Source organism: Mesoplodon densirostris, chromosome 7, assembly GCF_025265405.1.
Source record: "Mesoplodon densirostris isolate mMesDen1 chromosome 7, mMesDen1 primary haplotype, whole genome shotgun sequence".
NCBI lineage: Eukaryota > Metazoa > Chordata > Mammalia > Artiodactyla > Ziphiidae > Mesoplodon > Mesoplodon densirostris.
This window is the reverse complement of record NC_082667.1, coordinates 49712204-49734871: the sequence shown is the minus strand read 5'-3', so window position 1 is coordinate 49734871 and position 22668 is coordinate 49712204. Positions and strand designations below refer to the sequence as shown.

The window sequence follows — 22668 nt, the reverse complement described above, 5'->3', positions numbered from 1 at the left end:
GTAGAATAAGTCCTGCTTGGTTCTTTTTTCCAGAGTAGTTTTAGAAGGTTGAAATTTTGAGTTTGTGAAAATTTCAGCCTCAGGCATTGGGGGAAGGGACATTAAAATCCATATGTATTGTTGGATGTTAAGGAAAAGAGCAAATCTTTGACTATTTTAAGAGAACAACATTAAGATTGTCAGCTGATGAGCTGAAACTTGTCCTGACTGTGATACATTACTAAGCAAAGATTAGAGGAAATTAGTATAACAGAGAAAGAGAGATCCTTTTTTTTTTTTCTCTTTTGCTACATATGTGGGAGAGACGGAGGATTGGGAGTGCATAGGAGAAGTGTTGAGAGGATATGTGGGAGAAGAACTGTTTAAAATGTTCAAAGGGAACTAAAAGGAAGATAGGAAAATGTACGCTGGGGTACAGGTTTCCAAGAGCAGCTACTCAGACAAGTGCTTCCAGTGCCGTCATCAGCACTAGTAGCTTTTGAACTTCCATCTGTGCTGTCTGCTGGGCTGGGAATACTCTGTCTGCTCGACAGCCACAGGTGATCCTGTCACCCTGGCCTTGGGAAGCCCAATTCAAATCCTTCTTCTTCTTCTAAGAAATTCTCCCTAGCAAGTAAAGGGAATTTACATCCTCTATCATCAAAACTAAAGCAAAGCAAAGTACTTCTATTTCTTCTAACTCTCTCTTCCCAAGTGTTCTGTAAATGGTTTATGCTTGTGTCTAGTAGCAATGTGTGGGTTAGGAAATATATTTGTACATTTGACATGGCCTTAAGACCATCTAGTCTACATTTATTGAACGTCTATAACTTGCCGGAGGCTGTGCCATCTACTGGAATCAATAAAAATAAGATTTGGATTTGCTATCAGAGAGATCACAGCCTTATGCTGTGATCTACACCTTTGAAATGTAAAAATGTACTCATGCTATGAAGGACTCTACTGTTTCTGAAATTCTTTCCTCATAGGGAATATTGGGAATCCTTTAATTCCACCATGTGAGAGTCATTGCTCTAGCTTTAAGCTTGTTATACTATTAAAATCTCAATATAGGTGCAATAACACTTTGCCGTTTTCCTGACATTCAACTTCAATGTGAACTGCTGCATCTGATTTCTTTCAAGAAATAGAAGTAGGTTTTTACTGAGGGGGTGACAGAAAGAGCATGAGGACACTAGAATCCGAGGTACACACAGAGTGTGAGGAGGGAGAGTTCATGGACCAGAAGTGTGGGAAATGGACCGGAGGTTAGCTTCCGCCTGGCCGGAGCAATGTCACTGGGCTGAGATGGGATGATCACCAGAAGGCCAGTGTTCAAGGCTGGCTCACAGAGCTGTGAACACTAGGACTGCTGATGGCACTGTCAAAGAAGGCAGGACCACCCACTACCCCCCTCTGTGTCAGGCAGCATGCTGGGTGTTGTGTCCCTGGCACAATTTAAGCCCCATAACAATTCTTTGATGTACGAGTCTGTCCTATTTTGTAGACGAGAAGATTTAGTTCAGGGAGGCTAAGTAATTGTCCAAAGGTCTCAGAGCCAGTTAGCAGTAAAGCAGGGTTCAACTATCTCTCAGGTTCCAAAGCCAACATTTTTCCTTCAGTTTGCTCTTTGGGAAATAAAGGCATCTAGTCAACTTTAAAGGCCAAATGCTATTCCAAGGGAAATAGTTTTGAATGAATGGCCACTTGAGGACCAGCTTATGACACACCAGATGAAGACAACTTGAATGTGAGAACCAGTTTTATTTCCAACATTTTCAAGAGTAGAAACAAATATTCTCAATCGGATATCCTCTTCAGGGATACTCTCCCAAGCCCTGTGGGTGGTCAGCTGACCTCCTGCTGACTAACTACAATGGAGTGAAATGACACCTTATCACTCTGCCCACCTACTTAGCACAGTGAAGAGCTGCAGTAAATGTTTCATAACATGAGAAAATGGAGACTTGATGAGACTGAGTGATTTGTTCAAGATTACTTAGGTGTTATCTGGTAGAAACAGGATTTGAAAACAAACCTGTTAGGTTCACAAACTCTTGCTTTTAGCTAGTGCCTCTTTGAGTTCTGATACATTTTCTGGGGCAACACAGATAAGTCTACATTCATTTCTACAGAAAGGCCTTGCAAATGCTTTAACAGCACAACAACAAGGAGCCAGCATTTATCACATCCTTCCATGTGCCAAATGTGACACTAAACATACATGCATTATTTTGATTCTTTTCCCTAACAGCTCTATAAGTAGGCATAGTCATCATTTTGTCGATGAGGAAACTGAGAAAGAGAAGTAAATTGCCCAAGTTCACAATGATAAGTCCAGAGTCAGAATCCAGATCCACTTTTTTTCCTTTGTGTATATATCAGTACTTTTATTTTTTATCTTGTAGAGGTAGTTATAACTTTTTAAGTAGTATATAAATGAACATAGGTATAAGCCAGTCAGAACAAAATAATTAGTATATATTTAAAGGAATTAGATTTTTTTCTTCTTTTCCAGCTTAGAATAAGAATTTCTATAACACAATAATCACCTACATCATAGATTCTTTCGAACCAAATGGCAACTACATATATATATATATATATATATATATATATATATATATATAGAAGACAAGTACCGATGCATTAGAGGTACCGAAAACACCTCCTTTGATGAAATCACTTAGGATTGTAAAAAATAGTATCATCCGATATCTGGATGTTAAATAAAAGAGCTGGAGGGCTAAATAAATGGGGGAGTCACTCTACCCACTTTCCTGTTTCCAACTTTTAGGGTTGCAAGTTTATTTGTAGGTTTAGCATATACAGTCCCATGCCTACTATTTCTTCTTCAATAACTTCTGGATGGTAGCTTTAAAGAAACTTTAAAGCTTGAGCTCCTTCTGAATTTCCCAAGTGTTTCTGCACTTTTTTTTTTTTTTTTTTTTTTTAATGGGCCTCCTTGTCGGGGTTCAGCTTTACTTTTATAAGTTCTGTAATACTATTCTCTCCCATGGTACAAGGAACACTGAGGAATACTTCTTCATTTATTCCATAGAGGTCCACAGTTGGTAGAAACTGGATGAGTCTCAAAATACTCTGTGTTAAAATGCCTTGTGCTAAATCAGCTACAGATAGGCCAGTGGCCCAAGAAGTAGTTAACCCTTGAACAACATGGGGTGAGGGAGGAGTTAGGGGCCCTAGCACTCTGTGAAATTTAAAATCCACCTACAACCAACAGTTGGGCCCTCCATATACGTGGTTCCTCTGCATCCATGGGTTTGTATCTGGGAACTCAACCAATCCTGTGTAGATGGTGTAGTACCATAGTATTTACTGTAGAAAAAAATCCGCATATAAGTAGACTGGCAAAGTTTAAACCTGGGGGTTTCCCTGGTGGCTCAGTGGTTAAGAATCTGCCTGCCAATGCAGGGGACATGGGTTTGAGCCCTGGCCTGGGAAGATCCCACATACCGTGGAGCAACTAAGCCCATGCACCACAACTACTGAGCCTGTGCTCTAGAGCCCGCGAGCTGCAACTACTGAGCCCGTGGGCCACAACTACTGAGTCCACGTGCCACAACTACTGAAGCCCATGTACCTAGAGTCTGTGCTCTGCAGAGAAGCCACTGCAATGAGAAGCCTGCTCACCACAACGAAGAGTAGCTCCCGCTCGCCACAACTAGAGAAAGCACGTGCGCAGCAATGAAGACTCAATGCAGCCAAAAAAAAAAAAAAAAAAAATGTGACTGTTTTAAAGAGGGTGTAGTCAACAATGTCAGTTACTTCTAAGGGGAGAAGACAAAAAATTGCAGGCTAAAAACATTCATTAGATTTATTTGTTAAGAAAGTCACTAATGATCTTAATGAGAACAGTTTAACTGGAGTTGTGAATATAGAAGATGCATTGCAATAGCTTGAGTCAAGAATGGTAGGTGAGGGCTTCCCTGGTGGCGCAGTGGTTGAGAGTCCGCCTGCCGATGCAGGGGACACGGGTTCGTGCCCCAGTCCGGGAAGATCCCACATGCCGCGGAGCGGCTGGGCCCGTGAGCCATGGCCGCTGAGCCTGCGCGTCCGGAGCCTGTGCTCTGCAACGGGAGAGGCCACAACAGTGAGAGGCCCGCGTACCGCAAAAAAAAAAAGAATGGTAGGTGAAGAGAGGACATAGAAAATTAAAAAAAAAAGTTTAAACCTGTGTTGTTCAAGCGTCACCTGTATTGCCTTTCATTTCAATAACCTCACAGGCATTAGCTATCACTTCTTTGCGGATATTTTTCCACTGCACATGATCTTTATCAGCTCCTAAATCTGGGTTCAGATTCTTCAAAGCAATCAGCAGTGTTAACTCCACACAGGAACACTTGCGTCTCCACGCTCTCCAAGGATCCACCCATGACAGCTTTCAGGGTGGATATCAAGCTTCTGCCCATCAAGGGAGGGAAATGGGGAGTGTCCAGATTATAGCCACTTCCAATAACACAGTTTGGGAAATTCATTCAACTTCCAAGCTACATAGGTAGCCACTGGATTAGAAACAATAATCATTTTGCCACAGGGACTGGATTGGATAATATGGTAAATCATTAAAGATAGTCACATTCCAGTGGATTAAATTAAGGTGTACTTCTCCTTTTTCCTGGTGTGCATCTGCAGTGATAATCGCTAAATTGGAGATTGCAGTGACAAGATAATCTTTGCTGGAAACAATATTTGGCATTTTCATAAAAGAACTGCCAAGTTCAAGATCTAGTGTCTCACCCTTCAATTTGCCTTCATCAACATCCACAAAGGCAAGTTAATCATTCAAGCCCTCTAAAAAATGGTGATAGCATGGGCCATGCCAACTGATCCACTTCCTATAGTGGAGACCTCATTGTGAAGAATGACCTTCTTGAAAGTGAAATTCATCATAAATTCACAGGCGACAGGGGTGAAGGGCCAGCAGAATGCCTGTCACCTGCAGGGGACACCTAAGCCACCCCCAGGTGAAGAAAACCTCCTACAGCCTGCTCTCCAGCTGACCCTTAGGGCTCCCTGGGCCCAGTTCATGTCTGCTCATGCAAGAGGTGGAGGAAGAGATTGGAGGAAGCCTCTGAAGGTTTACCATCCCCCTCATCTTGTTACTGAGCAAGGTCACGCCCACCACGCAGGGGCCTCCCTGGGGCTTTTGCCCAGGCCTCCAGAAAGGACTTCCCCCATGTGCTCCGACTAAGGCAGTCAAGGAGCTTCTTCTCTAGCATGTGAATCCTGGAGTGACGCTTTTACAAACCCGTGTTGGCTTCCATATTTGACATGCATAATAAACCAACCCAGGTCCCTGGAATTATTTATTTTCTATTTTTTAGTGTGGATACCAAGTCATACCCACACTTTCTGACTCCAGAGCCAACAAGCTTAAGCATCACTATAGCTAATCACATCTCCTTTGATCTCACCCTCTTCAGGACAGACATACTAATTTCTCTTTCACCCTCTAATATATCTTGTACACTAATCCTAGTCTGTTGCTTCTTGATTCCTTTATAAAAATGCAACAACTAGAAGGGAACATATAACCCTAGGAAGGGTCTAACCAGTGTGAAGGCCAGAAGCTTGTCCCCTTTCTAGGCACCAGTACTGTATTTCTGTAAATAGGTTCCAGGTAAATTTTTTTTTTTTTTTTTTTTGCGGTACTCGGGCCTCTCGCTGTTGTGGCCTCTCCTGTTGCAGAGCACAGGCTCCGGACGCGCAGGCTCAGCGGCCATGGCTCACGGGCCTTGCCGCTCCGCGGCATGTGGGATCTTCCTGGACCAGGGCACGAACCCGTGTCCCCTGCATCGGCAGGCGGACTCTCAACCACTGTGCCACCAGGGAAGCCCCCAGGTAAATATTTTCACATCATTATCATATGGCTACCTTGGGGTCACCTAAAACCACAAGATCTTTTGCTAAGGAGATGCTGCCATGTGTCTCCATTCTAAATTGGTGCAATTAATTTTGGGAACTGCCTTAGTAAGGGATTTTGTATGTGTGGTAAAACTAAGCAGCCAACAGGTATTTATAGGGTTTGTGCCAGTAGTTTGGTTTCTTATGGCTACTTATTAGATTAATACTTCTTGAACCTCAGTTGTTTTTTTTTTTTTCATTGGAAAATGGGAAAAGAATATATTCCCTGCTAATGTCGTGGGAGGTTCAAATGAGATAATGCACAAAATGTAAGGTGATGTTATCATAGATAATCTAGGTTTTAATACCACAACAGAAAGGTAATTATAACCGTTAAACCCATAATCACAGAAACTGTAGCCCACAGGTCCTTTAACTATCCCAAACATAAGATCATCTATCCAGATTTTAACAAGGAAAACATTTTTACTATTCTTTTTTTCCTCATTTAAAGATGTTCCAAGTTGGCTTTCATTGCCCTCTAGTGGTTGTTATATGGAAGAAATAACTCATTTTTACATTTTTATTTTTAAGATGTCAGGCAGTCTTAAAACATTCTTCAAATACTTTTAGGTTACATACATTCCTGTCAGTTGTAATCCTTAAAGAGCCAACCTATAGGCACAGTTTCTAACATCTTGCCCAGCACAATATAGGTATACAGTATCATGTATTATTTTACTAGGTCTTCACTCAGGATCTACTGACTTAAAATAATTAACTTTATTTATTCATTCATTAAATATTTGTAGGATATCTATTATGTGTCAGGCAAAGAAGATAGACGTTGTCCTGGCTTACAATCTAGTGAGAAAATGGAGTATTAAATATGTTGATACAAATTAGTGTGGTAAATGTTGTGATAGGGAAAGTACTGGGTATATGAGTCTATTAAGAGGGGTACCTAACCTGGGGGCATCTCTGTGTGTGTTGAGAGGGTGGGGTGGGATTCGTGAAAGACGGTGTTTAGAGAGTGTAACAAGTGGCCTGAGATCTAAAGGATGAATAGAAGAGACTTACTCAGGAGAAGGGGCTGGGGAGGGGAGAATGTTTGACGGATTAAATGTAGGTAGATAATAGGAAGAAGGGAGCTTTAGAGATGAGGCCGGACAAGCTAAAAAAAAGCTGTATTGAGGAATTTTAACTTTATTCTGGTGATTAAATTATAACCAACAGACTGAAAAAGCATGAATGCATGCCTTCAATTTCTTTTTTTTAACCTATTTTTTGATTTTTTTTTGAATTTTTGAAATTTATTTAATTTATTTTTTTATACAGCAGGTTCTTATTAGTTATCCATTTTAGGCACATCAGTGTATACATGTCAATCCCAATAGCCCAATTCATCACTCCACCACCCTCACGCTACTGCCGCTTCCCCCTTTGGTGTCCATATGTTTGTTCTCTACATCTGTGTCTTAATTTCTGTCCTGCAAACAGGTTCATCTGTACCATTTTTCTAGGTTCCACATATATGCATAAATATACGATATTTGTTTTTCTTTCTGACTTACTTCACTCTATGACAGTCCCTAGATCCATCCACGTCTCTACAAATGACCCAATTTCATTCCTTTTTATGGCTGAGTAATATTCCATTGTATATATGTACCACTTCTTCTTTATCCATTCGTCTGTCGATGGGCATTTAGGTTGCTTCCATGACCTGGCTATTGTACATAGTGCTGCAGTGAACATTGGGGTGCATGTGTCTTTTTGAATTATGGTTTTCTTTGGGTATATGCCCAGTAGTGGGATTGCTGGATCATATGGTGATTCTATTTTTAGTTTTCTAAGGAACCTCCATACTGTTCTCCATAGTGGCTGTATCAATTTACATTCCCACCAACAGTGCAAGAGGGTTCCCTTTACTCCACACCCTCTTCACCATTTGTTGTTTGTAGATTTTCTGATGATGCCCATTCTAACAGGTGTGAGGTGATACCTCACGGTAGTTTTGATTTGCATTTCTCTAATAATCAGTGATGTTGAGCAGCTTTTCATGTGCTTCTTGGCCATCTGTATGTCTTCTTTGGAGAAGTGTCTATTTAGGTCTTCTGCCCATTTTTGGATTGGGCTGTTTATTTTTTTTAATATTGAGCTGCATGAGCTGTTGATATATTTTGGAGATTAATCCTTTGTCCGTTGATTCATTTGCAAATTTTTTCTCCCATTCTGTGGGTTGTCTTTTCATCTTGTTTATGGTTTCCTTTGCTGTGCAAAAGCTTTGAAGTTTCATTAGGTCCCATTTGTTTATTTTTGTTTTTATTTCCATTTCTCTAGGAGGTGGATCAAAAAAGATCTTGCTGTGATTTATGTCAAAGAGTGTTCTTCCTGTGTTACATTTAGGTCTCTAATCCATTTTTTTTTTTTTTTTTTTTTTTTTTTTTTTGTGGCACGCAGGCCTCTCACTGTTGGGGCCTCTCCCATTGCAGAGCACAGGCTCCAGACGTGCAGGCTTAGCGGCCATGGCTCATGGGCCCAGCCACTCCGTGGCATGTGGGATCTTCCCAGACCAGGGCACGAACCCGTGTCCCCTGCATCATCAGGCAGACTCTCAACCACTGCACCACCAGGGAAGCCCTTCTAATCCATTTTGAGTTTATTTTTGTGTATGGTGTTAGGGAGTGTTCTAATTTCATTCTTTTACATGTAGCTGTCCAGTTTTCCCAGCACCACTTATTGAAGAGACTGTCTTTTCTCCATTGTATATCGTTGCCTCCTTTGTCATAGATTAGTTGACCATAGGTGTGTGGGTTTATCTCTGGGCTTTCTATCCTGTTCCACTGATCTATATTTCTGTCTTTGTGCCAGTACCATATTGTCTTGATTACTGTAGCTTTGTAGTATGGTTTGAAGTCAGGGAGTCTGATTCCTCCAGCTCTGTTTTTTTCCCTCAAGACTGCTTTGGCTATTCGGGGTCTTTTGTGTCTCCATACGAATTTTAACATTTTTTGTTCTAGTTCTGTGAAAAATGCCATTGGTAATTTGATAGGGATTGCATTGAATCTGTAGATTGCTTTGGGTAGTATAGTCACTTTCACAATATTGATTCTTCCAATCCAAGAACATAGTATATCTCTCCATCTGTTTGTATCATCTTTAATTTCTTTCATCAATGTCTTATAGTTTTCTGCATACAGGTCTTTTGTCTCCCTAGGTAGGTTTATTCCTAGTTATTTTATTCTTTTTGTTGCAGTGGTAAATGGGAGTGTTTCCTTAATTTCTCTTTCAGATTTTTCATCATTGGTGTATAGGAATGCAAGAGATTTCTGTGCATTAATTTTGTATCCTGCAACTTTACCAAATTCATTGATTAGCTCTAGTAGTTTTCTGGTGGCATCTTTAGGATTCTCTATGAATAGTATCATGTCATCTGCAAACAATGACAGTTTTACTTCTTCTCTTCCAATTTGTATTCCTTTTATTTCTTTTTCTTCTCTGAATGCCGTGACTAGGACTTCCAAAACTATGTTGAATAATAGTGGTGAGAGTGGACATTCTTGTCTTGTTCCTGATCTTAGAGGGAATGCTTTCAGTTTTTCACCATTGAGAATGATGTTTGCTGTGGGTTTGTCATATATGGCCTTTATTATGTTGAGGTAGGTTCCCTCTGTGCCCACTTTCTGTAGAGTTTTTTTATCATAAATGGGTGTTGAATTTTGTCAAGAGCTTTTTCTGCATCTATTGGGATGATGATATGGTTTTTATTCTTCAATTTGTTAATATGGTGTATCACATCGATTGATGTGCATATATTGAAGAATCCTTGCATCCCTGGGATAAATCCCACTTGATCACAGTGTATGATCCTTTTAATGTGTTGTTGGATTCTGTTTGCTAGTATTTTGTTGAGGATTTTTTCATCTATATTCATTAGTGATATTGGTCTGTAATTTTCTTTTTTTGTGACATCTTTGTTTTGTTTTGGTATCAGGGTGATGGTGGCCTCATACAATGAGTTTTGGAGTGTTCCTTCCTCTGCAATTGTTTGGAAGGGTTTGAGAAGGATGGGTGGTAACTCTTCTCTAAATGTTTGATAGAATTCACCTGTGAAGCCATCTGGTCCTGGACTTTTGTTTTTTGGAAGATTTTTTAAAAATTAATTAATTTATTTATTTATGGCTGTGTTGGGTCTTTGTTTCCATGCAAGGGCTTTCTCTAGTTGTGGCACATGGGGGCCACTCTTCTTCGCGGTGCGTGGGCCTCTCACTATCGCGGCCTCTCTTGTTGCGGAGCACAGGCTCCAGACGCGCAGGCTCAGTAATTGTGGCTCATGGGCCCAGTTGCTCCGCAGCATGTGGGATCTTCCCAGACCAGGGCTCGAACCCCTGTCCTCTGCATTGGCAGGCAGATTTTCAACCACTGCGCCACCAGGGAAGCCCTGGAAGCTTTTTAATCACAGTTTCAATTTCAGTGCTTGTGATTGGTCTGTTCATATATTCTGTTTCTTTCTTTTTTTTTTTTTTTTTTTTGGCGGTATGTGGGCCTCTCACTATCGTGGCCTCTCCCGTCGTGGAGCACAGGCTCCGGATGTGCAGGCTCAGCAGCCATGGCTCACGGGCCTAGCCACTCCGCAGCACGTGGGAACTTCCCAGACCAGGGCACGAACCCGTGTCCCCTGCATTGGCAGGCGGACTCCCAACCACTGCGCCACCAGGGAAGCCCCTATTTCTTCCTAGTTCAGTCTTGGAAGGTTATACCTTTCTAAGAATTTGTCCATTTCTTCCAGGTTGTCCATTTTATTGACATAGAGTTGCTTGTAGTAGTCTCTTAGGATGCTTTGTATTTCTGCGGTGTCTGTGGTAACTTCTCCTTTTTCATTTCTAATTTTATTGATTTGAGTCCTCTCCCTCTTTTTCTTGATGAGTCTGGCTAATGGTTTATCAATTTTGTTTATCTTCTCAAAGAACCAGTTTTTAGTGTTATTGATCTTTGCTATTGTTTTCTTTGTTTCTATTTCATTTCTTTCTGCTCTGATCTTTATGATTTCTTTCCTTCTACTAACTTTGGGTTTTGTTTGTTCTTTCTCTGGTTCCTTTAGGTGTAACATTAGATTGTTTATTTGAGATTTTTCTTGTTTCTTGAGGTAGGCTTGTATAACTATAGGGTTCCCTCTTAGAACTGCTTTTGCTGCATCCCATAGGTTTTGGATCGTCGTTTTTCCATTGTCATTTGTCTCTAGGTATTTTTTTTTTGATTTCCTCTTTGATTTCTTCAGTGATCTCTTGGTTGTTTATAACATATTGTTTAGCCTCCATGTGTTTGTGTTTTTTACGTGTTTTTCCCTGTAATTCATTTCTAATCTCTTAGCGTTGTGGTCAGAAAAGATGCTTGATATGATTTCAGTTTTCTTAAATTTACTGAGGCTTGATTTGTGGCCCAAGATGTGATCTATCCTGGAGAATGTTCTATGCACACTTGAGAAGAAAGTGTAATCTGCTGTTTTTGGATGGAATGTCCTATAAATATCAATTAAATCTATCTGATCTGTTGTGCCATTTAAAGCTTGTGTTTCCTTATTAATTTTCTGTTTGGATGATCTGTCCATTGGTGTATGTGAGGTGTTAAAGTCCCCCACTATTATTGTGTTACTGTAGATTTCCTCTTTTATAGCTGTTAGCAGTTGCCTTATGTATTGAGGTGCTTCCGTATTGGATGCATATATATTTATAATTGTTATATCTTCTTCTTGGATTGATCCCTTGATCATTAGTGTCCATCCTTGTCTCTTCTAACATTCTTTATTTTAAAGTCTATTTTATCTGATATGAGTATTGCTACTCCAGCTTTCTTTTGATTTCCATTTGCATGGAATATCTTTTTCCATTCCCTCACTTTCAGTCTGTATGTGTCCCTAGGTCTGAAGTGGGTCTCTTGTAGACAGTATATATATGGGTCTTCTTTTTGTATCCATGCAGCAAGCCTGTGTCTTTTGGTTGGAGCATTTAATCCATTGACGTTTAAGGTAATTACTGATACATATGTTCTTATTACCATTTTCTTAATCATTTTGGGTTTGTTTTTGTAGGTCCTTTTCTTCTCTTGTGTTTCCCACTTAGAGAAGTTCCTTTAACATTTGTTTTACAGCTGGTGTGATGGTGCTGAATTCTCTTAGCTTTTGCTTGTCTGTAAAGCTTTTGATTTCTCCATCGAATCTGAATGAGATCCTTGCTGGGTAGAGTAATCTTGGTTGTAGTTTCTTCCCTTTCATCACTTTAAGTATATCATGCCACTCCCTTCTGGCTTGTAGAGTTTCTGCTGAGAAATCAGTTGTTAACCTTATGGGAGTTCCCTTGTATGTTATTTCTCATTTTTCCCTTGCTGCTTTCAGTAATTTTTCTTTGTCTTTAATTTTTGCCAATTTGATTACTAAGTGTCTCGGTGTGTTTCTCCTTGGGTTTATCCTGTATGGGACTGTCTGTGCTTCCTGGACTTGGGTGGCTATTTCCTTTCCCATGTTAGGGAAGTTTTCGACTATAATCTCTTCAAATATTTTCTTGGGTCCTTTCTCTCTCTCTTCTCCTTTGGGACCCCTATAATGCAAATGTTGTTGTGTTTAATGTTGTCCCAGAGGTCTCTTAGGCTGTCTTCATTTCTTTTCATTCTTTTTTCTTTATTCTGTTCCACACAGTGCATTCCACCATTCTGTCTTCCAGGTCACTTATCCATTCTTCTGCCTTAGTTATTCTGCTATTGATTCCTTCTAGTGTATTTTTCAATTCAGTTATTGTATTGTTCATCTCTGTTTGTTTGTTCTGTAATCCTTCTAGGTCTTTGTTAAACGTTTCTTGCATCTTCTCGATCTTTACCTCCATTCTTTTTCCGAGGTCCTGGATCATCTTCACTCTCATTATTCTAAATTCTTTTTCTGGAAGGTTGCCTATCTGCACTTCATTTAGTTGTTTTTGTGGGGTTTTATTTTGCTCCTTCATCTGGTACATAGCCCTCTGCCTTTTCATCTTGTCTTTCTGTGAATGTGGTTTTTGTTCCACAGGCTGCAGGGTTGTAGTTCTTCTTGCTTCTGGTGGATGAGGGTATTTAAGAGGCTTGTGCAAGTTTCCTGATCCATGCCTTCAATTTTTATTTTAATTTTAAGAAACATATTTTATTATTTAAAGGGAAATCTTTAGTTATTAGTCATAAATTGTTTGAAACCTTCAGTGCCTCTTTTTATCATCCAAAGTTCTCTCAAACACATATGTTCCTAGAATGTTGGAGCTGGAAGGGACTTCAGACATCATGAATTTCCCTCCTTTCACTTCACAGAGCTTTGAGGGAGTGGGTGGTCAGGTCAGGAATTGGTCAGGTTGCATCGTGTGGCTACCCCTCGGAACTGTTTGCTTTTCCCACCATAGACCAGTGTTCAAATTCCTTAGCCCCGGTAAGAGGCCTGACGAGTCTCCTATTATCTCCTGTCTTGTTGACTCAGATTGTTCAGAATTCTTGAGCACCCCTAGCTTTTCACTTCTGCATCGGACTTCATGCTCTTCATTTGTGGCCTAATGAAAAGATGGTTTATCTTTGACTTGTGGGGAGGATCTGGGAGGTCTTCTCATTTCTGAGGAGAGCATGAATCCTCCCCAGATCACTGGGTCAGGTTTAGCCTCTTCTCTTGAACTCCGTTTTCTCTCTGTACTTTTCTTATGGCATAACTCTGTGTGGACCTACTCACTTCTTGTAGACTACATGCATCTTGAGGACATGACACATGGCTTAGTCATCACTACATACTGCAGAGCAAGGGAATGCAGGCCCTGAAAACCTCTATCAAGTTTGTTGTAGACAGGGATGGGTAGATAAATGAACAGAGTGGGATATCCTATTTCCTAACAGAAGATTTAAGTAAATATTGGTAAGGGAATGAAAAATATATTACCTTAATAGCTCATTAGCAGATTTTTTCTCAGGGAAAAAAAGAAGTTTAGAAAATACAATGATGAGCTACCTGAGGCGAAAGGAGAGTCTCTTACAAGCAAGGAAAAATAATAGCTGTATTTTTAATGGGAAATGACCATGAATCAGAAGGTAATAAGAGATTAGAGAAGAGAGGTCAGGAAGAGGGGGAAAAGAGAAATCTGGGCAGCATGGGAGAATGCCCAAAGGACTTTAAACCAGAGATACCTGAGGCCCGTTTTAAAATGCTTCATGTTTGATGTGAACTCACTGCCATCTTTTTGAACTTAGTGGTACTGTCTACTACACAAAGGAGATGTTGTTTATGCTACACCACGCCATTTATGCTTGATACAGAAAGTGTGCTTTCCTGTGAGGTTTGCAATTCTGGGACAACTACTGCATATCCATATATGCTGAACATGGAGGCAGATTAAAGAAATGAAAGAAAAATGTAGTTCCCACTCTCCTGAATTCTATCACAAATCTGTGAGTAGAATAATAAAAATACATGAAAAAAATGGTCATAGTTTAGTGCAGTTTCTGTTGCACACAAAACACAAGAGATATAGGCAATAAATGTTTTAGTAGTTTGGATCACAACATCATTTTCAGCATGGTCCATCAGGCACTATTCCCTCCAGGGTAGATTTTGAACAGAGAGAAATAACAAGCAATTAAATTATATGGAAGATTAACTATCGGCCCTTCACTGACCCTTTTTTTCCTTTCCTTCAAGCAAGAGAATCATCGATCAGTCTATGTTCAGGAAGGAGCAACATTTTTCATTTTGAGCTTTTCTCAAGCAGTCTTAGCTCTTAGGGCTCCTGGCTGATCCTTAGCTCTGTAACTTAAAAAAAAATGGGACTCTCATAATATAAAAAAAAAGAAAAAAAAGGCAACTAAGGGAAAAAATTTTCTTTCAGATATTAATTTACTGTTTATTCTCTGAATTATATTTTAAAAGCCTAGCATTAGGATGACAACCAGTTTTAATCCAAATACAATCCACAGTACGAAAACTCAGCAAACAGGCCAGACACCACTGTATACAGTTAGTTCTATGAAAAATCTATTACTGCCATCTTGTGGATTCTCAGGGAATAAGGCCAGTTGCAATGTTCTGTTTATTCTGTCTTGGAGTACTAAGTTCGTATGGCACAGTACATGAAAATAACTGGGAGAATGTATAAGAAAAGAGCAGCTAAATACCCAATTTTCCATTTAATTTTATCACTTTGAAGGCATTATTTAACTTCTCTGGCTTTAAGAGTGATTTTTCTTGTCTTTTGAGGCTCTCAGGACTAGAGAGTGGATGTTCCCAATGAAAAGAATCCCTGGAGGTCATTTCTCCAGGAGCAGATACTTATGTAAGCCTGGGGACTGAAGAAGCGGGTATTTTCTTCTTTTACTGGTTTGCTGATGTGCAAGTGGGTCCTGACATTCCAAAAGCACAGCAAATAAACAGTATAGAAAGAGCTTCTTCCAGAAAAAAAAATGCTACTCTTGGGATACCATCCGCCAATCCACACTTCAGTCATTGTCTTGTAAGCTTTGCATCTTGGTTTTCTCGTTCTCAAAAAACACTTCAACTGGAAAACTGAGGTAATTTGTTGGATCATGGATAGCATAGGCAACTTAAAAAAAAATCATCTGAGCATTTCAGGGAAAATTTTGGAATAAACCTTTAAAGGCTTTCCCTTCCGCTTAGGGAAGACTTCTTCAAATTCTTTCATTTGCTAATTTATTCACCACTTACAAACACCTCTGAGTGCCTAGCACTGGGTTAGGCCCTGGGAGGCCGTTATAATCCAGCCACACCTCTGTCCTCAAGGAACTCACAATCTGTTGGGGAAAATATTCATGAAAACAATCCAAGATCAAAAGGAGAACACAGGATGTCATTGAAGAACTGTGGAGATACAAGGGTTGGGAGGAGGTGGGAGGCCTGCTCTCCCTGTATCTGAGTCCTACCTAAGGGCCTTCTGTAGGCCCTTTCATTCAGCTTCCTCCATATTCAATAAATTTCTCCCTCCTCTGAACTCTTGAAGCTCTTAATTGGAATAACTAGTTCACCTGGTGATCATCTCAGGCACCTTGCCCAGTTAGTTTTCACCATACCAGTCTCTATCTCATTTCTCTACTTGCAATTTGATCTTAATAATTAAAATGTCATTTATAAATGATAATCAGGCTATGGCTTCAAATATAATCCTCATTCTTTCCTTTCTGATGTATATCTATATCAGAATATATAATATATATAATATTTATCTATATATATAATTAAAAGCATGCTCTAAGCATCTACTATATGTTAGAAATTTTGGTTTTAGCAATTCTCAGCATTCAGTTTTTAGACATAATTTCAGAGCATGAATACTCACCTTCCCCTTCCTCCAAAATGGGAATTTGCATGGGGATAATGTGAGATAGGATTTTCTGCAGGTAAACAGTTTTTATCATGTGGAGCTGTTGTACCATCTGTCTGGTTTTATTCCTTTCTCCAGCCCAAGAGTCTCTTCATTTCCCCCGTATACTATCCAAGTTCCTTATGCCCCTTAATATGGTCTTATTTAAGGATTTGTCTTCATCTTCCTTGCTCTGATCTCCTTGGAGGGCGAAGATCCTGCTATTTAACTCTTTATTCCTAAAGCTTGGCATGTCATGATCTTTCTATGGGTCTCAGAGGGGTCCTATCCCTGTTCTGCATGTGCCTCTCCTTTCCCTTCCAGCACCCTGCATGAGTGAGGTGGATCCCCTGATCTACACACTAGCTAGGGGGTTAGTGATCTGACCTATGATTTCTTCTGCTTCAAGTAGTGCAGTTGCTCCAGACCTGGGCAGAAGTTAGGAAGAAGAGCAAAGGCCAAAGCCTCCCTTGGGAATTTGGGGTGGTAGAAAGAGAGAAGTAGCTTATACTGGGCAGAATGCGGCTGATGGGGTGCTCACTGACTCTTTTCATTTGTCAGTCATTGAGGATGGTCATTGTATGTGGTGAAGTGAATTGTGGTGGTCATGGGAATGGTGCTCATGATGATTGGAAAGAAGACAAGGTGATACTTGATATCAAGGAACTTATTATTATTGATTTAAAATAACAAAATAGCAGGGTGAGAAGACTAAAATAATGTGATTGTTCCTTTCTATCACATTGGTCATGCATTATGACCATGTTCATGTCCTATTTCTCCACTAGGTTATAACCCCGTGAGGGTGGGATCAATGTCTTATTCGTCTCTCTCTTCCCTACAGCACCGAGCATACTACTTGAGAGTCGTGCTGTCATTACTGAGCACCTATGAATTGCCAGGCCCTGTTCATGCTCTGGGAACGTAGCAATAAATAAAATGGATCAATAGGAGATATTTAATAAAGAATCAAAAAATAAGAATTGCAGTCATGTACATGAAGTATTTTCCACCTCTTTCCCTCCCTCCCTCTTTCTCTAAATAAATAAATAAAAATTGATAAATAAAACACTAGTTTTCCCCCTCTAGTAGATCATTTCCACCAACATATAAACATTGTTCTATTGATAAAGCCAAACTCTACCCTCTAGTGGCCATCCTATTTCATTCCCCTTTTTAGCAAAACTCAAAGGAGATATCTGTACTCACTGTCATTAATTTCTCTCCTTTCATTATCTTAGAAATCCACTTTATACAGATCTCACCCCATTACACTACAGAAACTGCTTTTTCATTTGATCAGTAAGTTCCATGTTATTAAATTCAGCAGTTAATTTTCAGTTCCCATCTTACAGGACTTACCAACATTTAAAGCAGTTGATGCCACTCTCTGGAAATACTTTCTCTTTTTAGCTCCCGGGGTCCTATTGATTTCCTCCTACCTTACTGGTTGCTTCTCTTAGTTCCCTTTGTTGGTTCTTCCTCTTCTCCCTGAGGAGGACCTTGGCGCACTCCAGGGCTCAGTCTGTCTGCCTTTGTTGCCTGCTTCACCTGTAGGAGCATCCCTGTCTCAACTAATAGTGTCTCTGCTTATCTGACTTTCAGGTAGAAAACCTTGCAGTCATCCTTCACCTCTTCCTTTCTCTTTTTACCCCACATCCAGTCTTTTAGGAAATCTGTTAACTGCCCCTTCTAAACATATCCAGAACCATCCCTCACCCCCTCCATCTCTACCACAGCTGTCCCATCCTTCATATTCTCTAATGCAGATTATCCAGGTAGATTCCTAGCTTGCCTTCTGCTTCCATCTTTGTCCCTTGATAGTCTCTTGTCAACACTGCGGCCAGAGTGATCCTCTTAGAATGTAAGTGAAATCACGTCCTATCACTCTGCTTATAATCCGCCCTTGGCTCTTCCTTCTCTCAGAGAAGCTCTTACAGAGGCCTACAAGGCTGTGCTGTCTGTGACCCACCCATCACTTCTCTGTCCTCACCTCCCTCTTCCCTCCTCTCCCTCAAATACACAAGGCATGCACCTGACGCAGAGCTCTTCCCTCTGAAACTACCTCAGAGATCTGCGTGGCCCACTTTCCTTTCCTTTACTCTTTGCTAAAATGTCACCTTCTCAGTGAGGTCTACACTGACCACCTTATTTAAATGTTCAACTCCTCTCCTAGCACCTCAAATTTACGTTGCATTACTCTATTGGTTTTTCATCACGCTATCACCTCCTAATAAATTATATAATTTCATTATCCATTACTTAAAAAAATATATATATATTGTTTGTTTTTCCCACTAGAATGTAAGCACCATGAAGCACCAATTCTTTCTTTTTTTGGCTCTTATATTCCTAGTGCCTTGCCTATAATGGCTGCTGTAAAAACTGTTGTTGCATGAATGAATAAATGAATGGTTAGTACTCATTAGGCACTGTGCCAATGGCTTATATATACTATTTTATTTAATGCTCACAATAAGGCTGATAGGTGTTATCATCCCCAATTAACAGATAAGGAAGTTAGTGTCCTGAGAGGTTAACCTTATCAAACTCACAAAGCTGGGAAGTAGTGGATTTGAGATTTGAATTCAAGCCTGTCTGATTTTCAAGGTCATCCTTTCTCAACTCCATCTTGTGCAAATGGCTGTACATCAGTAAATATGTTCCTGTTCTCATTTTTATGTGTTTACTTCGGTCTTAATTGTACCCTGTTCTCCCATCTACAGCTTGCCACTTCCAAGCCATGGTTACCTGTTTAAGAACTATGCATAGCTGCTCACACCCCAAAACAATGAGGAGGAAAGGCTTTTCCTGCTTTTCCATGCCCAACCCCCTTCCAAACACCCACTGGAAGAGTTCACACCCAGCCTCTGTGCCTTTGCCTATACTGTTCCTTCCAACTGAAATGCCTGCCTTCCTTAATTCATGGTAACAAACGTTCTTGAGCAGCCTGGGGTTTTGGGCACTGGGGCCATAGTCCCTGCCCTGAAGAAGTTCTTGGGATTTGTTTGGAAGAAATCGACATGAGAATAAATAATTTACCTACTCTGTGCTAGGGACTTCATTAGCGGAAGAACCACAGTACAGCAGGGCACCAACACCTTTAGGACCTATGCCTGTTTATGGTAGAGGAAGGAGAGAGAGGGAAAGCTCTGAAAGGAGGAGCTCGCTCAGGAAATCCTGTCCTTGAATCCCTTCCCGTCTGCCTAACTGCAGGACCCTCTGCCATAGTCTTCCATGAGCGTCCTCTTTGTAGAGCTGATTCTGCACTTCTTTTAGAGTGGATCACACGAATCATTACATAACCACTTTCTAAAGCTGTGATGTAGGGATGCATGTGTATGTGTGTGTGCATGCATGTGTGTACTCATGCTCATGTATGTTCTGTACAACACTAGGCCCATAGAAGGCCATGCATAAGTGCATCTTAATTGGCAGAAAAGTAAATAGAATTCTCTCCCTTCTGCCTTTAGAGTTTTCAACATAGAAAATTATGATGAGATGATTTTTTTTTTTTTAGATGTTGGGGTAGGAGTTTATTAATTAATTAATTTATTTTTGCTGTGTTGGGTCTTCGTTTCTGTGCGAGGGCTTTCTCTAGTTGTGGCAAGCGGGGGCCACTCTTCATTGAGGTGCGCGGGCCTCTCACTATCGCGGCCTCTCTTGCGGAGCGCAGGCTCCAGACTCGCAGGCTCAGTAGTTGTGGCTCGTGGGCCTAGTTGCTCCGTGGCATGTGGGATCTTCCCAGACCAGGGCTCAAACCCTTGTCCCCTGCATTAGCAGGCAGATTCTCAACCACTGCACCACCAGGGAAGCCCAAGGAGATGATATTAAGTAAAGCAAGTCGGGGTAGGAAGAATGTGGCCTGGGCATTGCAGTGGAAACCCTCAGCTTAACTACAGCTAGGATTGCTTGTGATTGGGAATAGATGGTTTTCTCTTCAAATGACTAATTCCTCTTTGTCTTCAAAATACAACCCACTATTAATTTGCCTGGAAATCTTTCCTGGATTCTCCCAAGAGACTAATTCAGCAGGCCTCTTGTGGTCAATCCTGGAGAAATGACTGAACTTAGTGTGAGAAGGGAGAAGGGGTAAGAGAGATTTATTGTGCACTTCCTAGGTGGGAAGTACTTCACCCGTTCTGACTTCTATTATCCTACAGGGTAAAATTCTGAGACTCAGACAATTTAAATAACTTGATCAAGGCCACAGTTAGTAAAAAGTGGACCCTAGGTCTGCCTGACTTCTAAGTTAGTTAATTTTTTTCACCTTCCACACCAGCCTTACAAATTCTATCAACTCTAATCGTGCTATTTCCCTGTGTGATACTGTGATTTATTATAAGAAATATACATTTGGTCTTTGTTTCTGTTTCTGGCACAGAGCTCCTAAAACCCTTGGAATTTTCCAAAGTGAGGGCAGAGAGACAAAGGTGTCTTTTTTTATGTTAATGAGGTGACTTTAGGAGTCCACCTAAGGGTGGGGGCTGGTTGCCAGGAGAACCAACCACGTTGGAACTTTCAGTCCTAACCCCCAAGTCCTCCTGGGAGAGGAGAGGAACTAGAGGATGAGTTAATCACCCACGGCTGGAGATATAGTCAATTATGCCTACGTAATGGGGCCTCGATGAAAAGTTAAAAAGAGAGGATTTGGAGAGTTCAGGGTGGTTGAACATGCGGGGAGTGCTGTGCCTGGAGAGGGCATGGAAGCTCTGCGTGTTTCCCCACGCCTTGCCCTGTGCATCTCTTCCATCTGGCTTTCCCTGCGCTATAGCCTTTTATAATAAACTGGCGATCTAGTCAGTAAAATGTTTCTCTGAGTTCCGTGAGCCGTTCTAGCAAATTAACCCAAGGAACGGGTCGTTGGAATCTTCAATCTACAATCTTCTGACCATCAGATGGTCAGATACACAGGTGACAACCTAGACTTGCAACTTGCTTCTGAAGTAGTAGAGTGGGGTTGGTGTAAAAAAAATTGCTTGTGGGGTGGGGAACGCCCGCTCCCACCCATACACATATCTGCAGGTGGAAATTGGTGACCAGAACCTTTACCCTGCTTAAAACCTTTCCACAGTTTTCTGCTTCCCTTTAATCTTCATTCCCTTTTAAGGCCTTAGAAGGTGAATGAGGTGCCTCCTTCCTCTCTAATCTCACCTCTCTTTAAATTCCCTCTTACTCTCTAGATCCAAACCACCTTACACATAGTGCGCTTTCCCTGGCTTCTGGGCCAGTGGACAGGCTGATCTCTGGCTTCACTTTTCCTTCCTTGCCCAGCCCCCCTGGTCTGGCTATCCTTTCTACATCTTTCAAGGCTGAGGTAAGATATCACTTCTTCAGAGACATCTTTCTGGTCCCCTGGTCTAGGTGAGGTCCCCCGTGTGCGCTCCCCAGCACCTGTGGCTCCCCTTTGGTAGCACATTTAGAACTCAAATTTGCAAACTCCACGAGGGTAAGAATGGGGCCTATCATCTTCACCACTATACCTCTAACCCATGGCACTGTGTCTTGTCCAGGGTAGGACTACATATATTTTCCTTATATATTTTCTCTATAATTTTCTCTGTTTTTTCTTTCCCAACCAAAGTAAGAATAATCGAACTGGACACCATGCTCTACTTGATTTGATTCTCATCTTTCTCAAAGACCAAAATGTGGATTCACTACAAAAGAACTGAGGATTTATTTCTTCATTTATTAGAAGGTGTCTGTAGCTCTTTAATAGAGCAATAGGGACTTTTTAAGACAAGGTACATTGGTCTGTAAATCCCTTAATCTCAGGAAGACATTTTTAATTACTTTGGGACACAACGTGCTGGAAACAGAAAATCACCATTAGAAAGAAGTCTTCACGGTCCACCGACACTGGCAGAGTTGATATCCTGTCCTTGCCTGAATCTCTTGTTGGCATGCTTAGATGAGCACAGTTAGGGAAGGCACTGCCAGCTGCACAAATGCAGGCTGAGGCCCTTCCCAAAGGAGGCCTCTCTCTGGAAATCATTTCTACTGTTTCAGAAACTATTATGAGTCTCAAGATCTTAGATCTAAACAATTCCTCATATAGAATTCAGTGAGCCAAATGATCTCTAATGGACGTTTATCATTTAGCTGCTCAGTGCCCAAATAGCCTTCTTTTTAGGGGGCAATGCAAGACAGGCGGGAGGCACAGCCTTATCCCCCATTTAGAAAGGTGGAAGGGCACAGCTAGAGTGAGGGCAGGCCAAGCAGATATTCCTGCTGGGAACTTAGAATCACCACATTAAGGTGTAAGATACATGGAGAGAGAGAGATTTTTTTCACAGCACCTCCAGCAGTGTGGCCTGGTTGTAAGTGGCCTGTGGTAATGACCTCGAGAGCAGCATCCTTAAAAGACTGACTTCAGCAGAATTTCCTTCCTGGCTTCTGAGCTTGGTTCCCCAGCCTTCCTGGGATTCAGTGAGCTATCTGTTATTTCTCT

At 41.0% G+C, this 22668-nt stretch overlaps 1 protein-coding gene and 1 pseudogene across 11 annotated transcripts in view; both read right to left on the bottom strand.

Moving 5' to 3' along the window:
• Nucleotides 1–22668, bottom strand: part of DLG2 (discs large MAGUK scaffold protein 2) — a 1239088-nt gene that overhangs the window by 341833 nt on the left and 874587 nt on the right. The window lies entirely within an intron of this gene.
• Nucleotides 2932–5098, bottom strand: LOC132493201 (L-lactate dehydrogenase A-like 6B; annotated as a pseudogene).